General features: G+C 31.3%; 1 pseudogene; it reads left to right on the top strand.

Annotated features, from left to right (window-relative positions):
• Window positions 1–4,364: 4,364 nt before the first annotated feature.
• Window positions 4,365–6,077, top strand: LOC114737873 (transcription factor MYB1R1-like; annotated as a pseudogene).
• The last annotated feature ends 3,111 nt before the right edge of the window (window positions 6,078–9,188 follow it).

Raw genomic sequence — 9,188 nt, 5'->3', positions numbered from 1 at the left:
AAAAAAAAATGCATAAATATAAGAAACAAAAATGGATTGGGTCTTATAATTAGGACCAAATAAAAAGTCAAATGGGGTCTTATAATAAGGACCGGATGAGTACTTATTTAAAGACAAGTTGGTGAGAAAAATATAGCAAAAAAAAAAATTAAAGCACGATAACGTGATAGATAAAGATGGAGTATTATGCATGCATGTGGCATTTGGACGCCTCGTCTGAGCCTGTCTCCTCAACCTTAATTTTCCAATAAAATTCCATTTCAGTGAGCATCTCATCAGCTGCGCATTATAAATATGCCTTTAATTTAATCTGACAATTACGTATGAAACTGATTGGATTTTAATCAGGTCATTTATTATTTATATCGTAAATAGTGATTAACAATATATAATGTCTTTTTATATTTGTGGTTAATATTGCTCATTGCTAATTGCTCATTATCGTCGTGCACAACTGTTTTGGCTCTTCGTTTCCGTGTTGGAGTTTGGAGTTTGGACATCCATATCTGTTTATATTATTCTTAATTTTATTTGTTAGAATTAAATTCTTTGAAAAATATTGGGCAAAAACTTCTCTTTCAATACCTTTTATAATAGATTTTTTTTCTCAGAATTTTATATAGCTTCATCATCGAAAGTTGATTAGTTGCATCCCGCTATTGATAGGATGATATTAATAATATGTAAATAATTATATAGATGCTCCAAGAGTCATGAGATGAGATCTACTATAGTTCTAGTGAGCATCTGTGATCCAACTTAATGAAACTTTTGGTTCTTTTTAAACAAAAAAAAAAAAATTTCAACTTAACATGTTAGGATCAAGGTGTGAAAATACAGTGAGTCCTCCTTGTTTAATTTATCATATCAGATCCTCTTGTAAATTCACGAAAGTAAATTTACGTATAAAGAAAAAATAATTCACCATGCAATATACTCCTCTGTTTCCTAATATAGGACCTAATTGTTGAGTTATTTTGGTTATAAATATGAGACCTATTTATCATATTATCAATTTTTTCTAAATTACTCCTATAGATACTTCCTCAACCATAATCAAGTAAAAGAGGAGAGGGAGGGTATTAAGAAAGATAATTATAGTATTTTAGAAAAACATGTCATTTTCTTATAATTAACTAACTTACCTAAATTTCTTAATCTAATCAAATTGGTTAAATATGTCTTATATTAAGGACGGTAGGAGTATATATATATATATATATATATATATATATTCTATTGTGCCAACCTTTAAACTTTGGCAAACACAAGTACAGGAAAATCTGATTTACAAATTTATTCACCAGCAAATTTGGATTGTGTGTACTGTACCCAATCTATCCGTGGCCAAAAATAGTTTCTTCCTTGCAACTTTATCTTCTAAAAATACGCAAACCAAACAAAAGAAAAGTGGATTGGGCAATCCCTTCTCTGTTCTTTTTCCCTGGTTTCTATTTCTCTCTGCCAAATAAAGTGACAAGCGTGGATGCTTTGAAAGCATGATTCATGACATGAATAAAGTATATATATTGATCAAATTATTACCACCAATTAATGTCGTCACCCCAACATTGGCTTTAATCAAAAGAAAACCTACGAGTTCCCAATGTATAATTGCATAATTGTTTTGCCTTAAACTCGTATCTTACCTAATCTAATTATAAATTAAGCTTTGAGGGACCCAAGAAACAAGGATAAGAAAAGAATTAAGAGGCGCGATGAAGCTATAATATTTTATACAAAAGCTCCGTCTGACCCGGAATCACCATGACTTTCCTTTGATCTGTCATGTCTTCAAAATTACTCCATATGTTTTTTTTTTTTGGACAGAAAATTACTCCATATGTTTGTTTGTTCATCTTCTCTCCTACAGTAATACTATAAATAAATCCCTAATTATAACATTATAATTTTATTTAAAATTTTTTCCATTTATAAAATTAGATCCCTGATTATAACATTATAATTTAAAATTCTTTCCTTAATTTATTTTTTATTTTACAAATAGTTACTTGTTTAGTGTTTTATCATACTGGGTGGAAAATTAATTAATTAATTTAATGTAGACATAAAAACCTTGAACGGAGATTCAATTAATTCTTTAAATAAATATATATAAATATTTTTAACAATTTTTTTCCAAAATTTTGAATTATAAATTTAAATCATTTCTATAGTCTCTTAAATTTAGACAATTTATATTATAGGATGAAAAAATATTTATTAAGATATTTTCTAGCCACTTAAAAGAAATCTACATAAATAAGTTTCATTATGCAATGAAAAATTAAAGTTATAAAATTTTATAATATAAACAAATTGATAAATTTTATTGCATACTAAAAATTTGAAAATACAGTATTAAAAATTGTTTTTTTTGTATCAAAAATTATTTTTTAACAAATATATATGTTTAAATAACTTTTATGTTAAGAAAGGGTATTTCGGTCAGAATAAAAGTTAAAAATCAAACTAAATGTCACCTACAGTTGGGTGGATATATATATATAATCTTTAATTTACAAGAGAGGTTTGTGTAACGTGCATTTTAATTTCAAGAAAGATTCATATGTACTTTAAAACAAAGAGAAGATTTCTTTAATTTAAATAAAATAGATAGGTAGTTAAAGTATTTTACTTGTAATAACATACTATCTTCAGTTCTTAATATAAGATTTTATTTAATTTTTATTTTGATCTTAAAATAAGAATTCAATCCATTTTGTCTCTCAGATTTATCTATTTTTTCAAGGTAATCTTTTAATAATAGTATTCTAACTAATACACTTGATTAGTAAAGATATTTTAAGAAAAACAACACATATCTATTATAAATAACTAATTAATTTATTTTTTTAATTTAATCAAATTATTTAACTAACTCTTACATTTAGGATCGGAGGTAGCATTAATTATTAGTTTGTATTTGTATTTATACTATTCATAACTTTTTTTAATTAATGCAATAAATGAAGGAAGGTAGTAGGTTATTGATCATGGGGGTGGGGTAGTGAAGGGAGGGCCCCAATTGGTAAAAAAAACCCGCAACTCCTTGGGGTTATCTGCATTAATGGAAGAAGAAGTAGAAAAAGGAAAAAATATAGGTTGCTCAGCCTATACGCACCCTACATTTAAACAATCCTAATATTGGTCAAAACCATGATCTTTTCAACCCCTATTGTTTTGGGATTCTTTTGCCCTTATGCTCTAACCTCAAAACCAATACCTTAATTTGGCCTCTTGGGAAAAAAATAGCTTACGCTGTAAAATGTCTATCAAACAATATGAGGAAAATCCATTTTTTTAATTGATGAACTATTATTAGGAACATACTATGCCCATAACTAAATCTATGAAATTACAAATTATTTTTGTGTGAAGTTAAAAAAAAAAAGAGGTTGACTTTTAAGATTAAAAGATTGAGTTGTAACTATTAAATTACTACTCTTTTTAGAGATTTAATTACAAATTAGACACACCTGATTGTAAATCTATTTAACTTGTAAATACTAATTTGTCAATATTACAAGAGATTGACTTGTAAATATAAAATGCTTCGGTCATAAATCTTACAAATTGAGTTGTAATTTGAGTAATATGCCACACTACATATGTACTTGCATGTATATTTATTTTTCTAAGAAAAATACAATATTAATCTATATATACACAATCAATCTATATATTAAAATCTTTGTTGCAAGGGAAGGCATTGCAATATGAAGTTTTACAAAGTTTCCTGTCTAGCTTTCACCATTAAAATTTTATTTCAGAGTTTTTATTAAGTATTTTATGAGATATACGCGCTATTGATGATATTTTTAGTATCAGTAACATTATATTATCAGTAGCGAAATTTAAACTCATAACTTCATAAATTATGAACTAATTTTTTATTAAGTGAACTAACTCTTTGTGTACTGCATCATTTTACTTTTTTTTTTTTTTTTAGTAAACCGCATTCATTTTACTTTATTTCAAACAAAATTGTCTTCCTAAGAAAAAAAATATATAAAGCCTGCAAGCTAAGTATGGGTCATGTTTCAAAATACACGCACATTAAAAATGTATGCAGAAAAGCGATGAACCAAGTAGGAAAGAAGAAGGGGGAGGGGGGCGAGGGGCAGCAACTTGTGGAGAGTTGTGTAGAAAGTATTTAACTGAGATTGAGGATTGCGGGTGTGCCTATATTGCGTGGCGTTTCATGGTACCCGCACAATCCTTAATCTCCGTAAAATATTTTCAACATATTTCTCTCCACATGTTGCCACCTCCTCCCTGTCTCCGTCTCTGTCTCCCTTATATATGCCCTTCCTCTCTCCCCCTTTCTTTCCCTTCAATTCAATATTTTCATTTTCGTGACTCCCCTTTCTCACTCACTCTCTCTCCTCTCTCTCTCTCATCGCTTCGCCCAAGTCACTTCCGATCGCAGCATGTCACGATCACTCTCCGCCTCCTCCACCGACGGTGATGCTTCTTGCCCCGCCTCCGCCGGCGAGATCATGTTGTTCGGCGTTAGAGTCGTTGTGGATTCCATGAGGAAGTGTGTGAGTATGAACAATCTTTCGCAGTACGAGCAACCTCAGGATGGCTCAAATAACAACAAGGAAGATGTTCTCGCCGCCGGTTATGCCTCCGCCGACGATGCCGTTGTTCATAATCCCGGCAAGCACCGCGAGCGTGAGCGCAAGCGAGGTCTGATTAATTTCCTCGATGGATTTTAAGTTTAAAGATTTCTTGAAATGGTTAACTATTTGAAACATGTTTTTGCTTGCTCTGTATTTGGTATTATCTCTTCTATCGATTTCTGAAACTGGGATTATCAATTATAGTTATCTCTATCACGGATTATTATTTGAAACTTGTTATTGGTGTTTTGGAATTGGTGAAAGTACGATGATTTCTCCGCTGATATTTCTAGCCGATTTAGATAATGTTAGACTTTTGAAATCTACAGATTGCTTGAAAATGAACTATGCCTTTTCGATATCGTATGATAGAGATATTTGGGGGTGATTGAATAGGGGTTCCTTGGACGGAGGAAGAACACAGGCGGTGTTCTGCTGGGATTGCAGAAGGTAGGGAAGGGCGATTGGAGAGGGATCTCAAGGAACTATGTGAAAACAAGGACTCCTACACAGGTTGCGAGCCATGCTCAGAAGTACTTCCTTCGAAAAAGCACCTTAATCGGCGACGCCGTAGATCCAGCTTATTTGACATTACCACTGACTCGGTAATTTCTTCGTTATACTATTTATCGATTCTTTCTTCATTAATACTTTACCTTTTTTTAATCTAATCGCCCTTCAATCTAATTTCTTAGCAATCTGTTAGTTGCTGAAAAGGGAAATGAGAAGCAACAAAGAAACTTCCAAGCCCAATTTATATTATTATTGTACTCACTTTTACCTTTTGAAGCTGTGCCAGTCTTGCAAAATGGGTTTGAATTCCTACGTGATTCCTAGTTTTCCAATTGCTAGTCAAACTGAATATGCGTAGCATGCACATTCTATCAATTTGATGAATTTCTTAGCAATAGGAGAGAAGTTTAAAGACTAGAATGTTTTGGTTCCCTGCAATTGAAAGAGTTGACTGACCAAAAGATTATATTGAAAAAGTATAGGCAGGGAAATATCTTATGCATAGAAAATTTTCAGAAGAAGTGAAAGTTCCGGTTTTATGATTTAATTTTCTTTTAGGTTTCGGCAAATCTAGTGGAAGAACAGATCCAGCCTCAAGATAATATGCCTCATCCACATCTTGTGCACACTGCATCATCTGAAACCAGCAACATCAATGGATTTCCAATGATGCCACTATATCCAATGGCTGTTGGGTCTGGAGCGATTTCATTCTGGGCAGGAATCCTGTGGAGGAGCTACCTCTGGGGCATGGAGATCCAAAAGCTTCTGCTATGTCTGATGGTTGCCTTGAGTTCGAGCTCATCTCTGATCTCCCGACGCTGTCTCTTGGACTATCCTTGTCGTCTGATCAGAGAAAGACATCATCAAGGCAATCAAGTGTACATGCACTGCCATGTCTCAACAATGGAGAAAGCATCATAAGCGTTGCTTGAGAAACAAACTTTTGTTTATGGTTTGTTTCTATAGCATTAGCAACTATGATTAACAGATATATTAAAATCTCAACTCTCCTGTCAATTTTTGGTTGGGGAGGAAAAGAGAAAGGACAATGGATTAGATAAGGCAACGTAACTAGGTGACAAAAATCAGTCCTTCCGTTGGTTGTACAGACCCAGAAAGGTCCTGTCCTGTTCTTCCTTCTTTGTTTGCTTATAATATGACCTTAGGTTCTTGTTTATTTGGAAGTTTATGCTTTGAAGTTAATGTAACTGAAAATAATTGCTACTTCCTGTTCATTTCTCTCAACTTTGAATGTGGCCTCCACATATATACAAGTGGTTTCTATAGCTTTCTGAGAGAAAAATTAAAACGGTTGGCGGTCTGTCCGTCTGTGTCTTCCTTTTCCTAGGGGGGACCTTTTGAGGCCTCTTAATTTGTTGAATGGGACAGAAGTTTTCTTCATCATGGTCCATGCATTGTTCAGACCATCTTATTAAATGTTGTCTTTCTTGTGGGCTACGGTGGAAATTAATGGTGTTGCTGATTATTGGGCATTGGGTGTTTGCTGCTTTAGAGACCTGAGGCTATTTGATTTGTCCTCCTATTTAGTGTGATAGTGAGATCTTTGATGTTTCGTCGTTGAGTAGTGTGGACCACTGATGAATAAGGTTATATTGGAAGGCGAGAGAGCGAAGGCGATGGTTACTGGTGAGTCTTGAGGCTGCACTTTGGTGGGCGAAATAAGAGGCGATTTGCAGAAGGTTATGCTTTTGTTCAGATTTCTGAGAGAGAGATGGAAAAAAAAGCTGATATTTTCTTAGAATTTGTTAGTTCTTGGGAAAATCCCGAAACTGCGAAACAGCTTTATATCTGTGACAGCTCTAACAGAAGGCATATGGTAGTAGAAGAAACCGTACATAAACTCGACTCTGATATTTTCTTAGCATTTGTTAGTTTCTTGACATCACAAAAGCAAAATCAGCAAGGTTTCGGTGGATAGAGGAATTTATGCTTTTAGCAATTGAACAACTTCCCAACTCTAAGTCAAACTACGTCGTTTAAGCTCGTCTAAGGTCTTTAAACTCGAGTGCTCCAATTTTATAATGAAGTGAAGCAAAAACAACTTCCTGAGCAAGAGGAAATGAAGTTTACGCTTGACCTTCAGCACATGAGACAAGTTTCTATTTGATATATGTCACCCGATCTTCTTAAAATTAAAAATATCTGTGTAACATTATATATCAATTATAAATTAATAAAATTGTTTGGAAAAAAATGCTAAATATGACAAGTAAAATGCTAAACCTAACACCTCAACATGCTTCTCTATTTGTACAAGAGTAAGTACTCTTTTAGTTTTAATGTAGGATCTAATTGAGTTGAGGAGTTGATATTCGTATTATATATAAGACTTTTTCATATGTTTATCAATTTTTTTTCAAATTAATCATATTGATATTTTTCTAAAATAATCAAATAGGAGAGGGAGGAAGAGCATTAAAGAAATACTTATGGTGTTTAAGAAAAAAATCATATTAACTAATTAACTAGTATTTTAATTTACTCAAATTAATTAATTAGGTCTTATATTAAGAACCGAAAAAGTAATATTTAGTCTTTGAAAATTAAGCGTAGAATAATTTAATAATCATTGAAGAAGATTTTAATTTTCAGATTGGATGAGGAGTCGAATAAAGTCATCAATATTTCAATTAATATTTTCTCATTTTTATTTCTCTCCGTGTCCATAATGATAGGATGGTAAAGGCTGAAAAATGTTGGCCTACTAACAGACGGGTGAGCTGACAAAAAAAACTATTTTGGGTAACAAAACTCAATAATCACAACAGATGCCTTATTTCCAGGATCTGGATCTACATACATTATTTCTGTGGAAACCCTACATTTTGCATCTAGAGAATTTTCTTTTTTTTTTAATGATATTTTCGTGTATTTTGATTTTGCTACGACGAAAAAAGCTCTTCAGGACTGTGCTGTTTCTAGACTGAGAATATCACTTGGTGCAGTGAGCATGATTTATCTTGTATTACCTCCAGTCCTAAATATAAGAGCTAATTGATTGATTTGAGTAAATTAAAGAAATAGGTTAAGTTAGTTATTTATAATAAATAGGTGTTATTTTTCTACTTGCTAATCAAGTTTATTGGCTAGAACTACTATTATTAGAAAGAATATCTTGAAAAAAAATTAACATAAGAGACAAAGTGGATTGAGGTTTTATATTTATGACCAAAATAAAAATCAACGAGATCTTATATTAAGAACCAGAGGCAGTATTTGTTATGACAGGATTACTAATGAAAAAAAAGTTAATCGAACAAAAGACATGTATAAAAACATTCAGTACTGTTTGTTAATTTGTATGATTTTTAATAAGTAAAATATTAACTTATATTATCAGTAATAATAAAAATAGTTAAATAACAATTTTTTATTTTAAAATATATTTTTGAATTAACAATCAAAGGGAAAATATAAAATACTTATTTGACAGAAGGATATTTCAGTCATTTTCTCTAATTCATTTTATGGCATGTTGAGTTTTGGATGATTGTTAGCGTGTTTGGGATAGTATTTAAAAGCACCTATAAGTACGTTTCACGGAAGTTAGGATAAAATTTTACTTACATACTTATCTCATATTTTATAAATCATGATAAAAATTACGTATAATAAACTATTTCAAATGATCATTTATTAGGAGTTACCATTCACCAAACTAAAAGCTTAGATATTGGTTCTTCACTTTGTTTACTAGACACACAACCTTACCGTTTTCAATTCTTTTATATATGGAACTTATTACTCCTTAGTTCTTAATGTGACACTTAATTTGAGAATTGATATTAGTTTATATAGTAAGAATTAATTTACACATTTATTAATTTTTTCAAATTACCTTATTGATATTCCTTCAAACACTAATCAAAAGAGATGGAGGGAAGGAATTAAAGAAGATGATTAGAATGTTTAAAAAAAAATCATATTAATTAATTTAATAAATATTTTTAATCTATATATTAAAGACTAGAGGAGTATAATATTTAAATAGTACCTGTATTTTGGTTTATGTATATGACACGA

The sequence above is a fragment of the Neltuma alba genome, unplaced genomic scaffold (genome assembly GCF_004799145.2).
Source record: "Neltuma alba isolate B1F8T4 unplaced genomic scaffold, ASM479914v2 tig00013507_pilon, whole genome shotgun sequence".
NCBI lineage: Eukaryota > Viridiplantae > Streptophyta > Magnoliopsida > Fabales > Fabaceae > Neltuma > Neltuma alba.
Note: the sequence above shows the minus strand (reverse complement) of the source record. Positions and strands in the feature narration are given on the sequence as shown.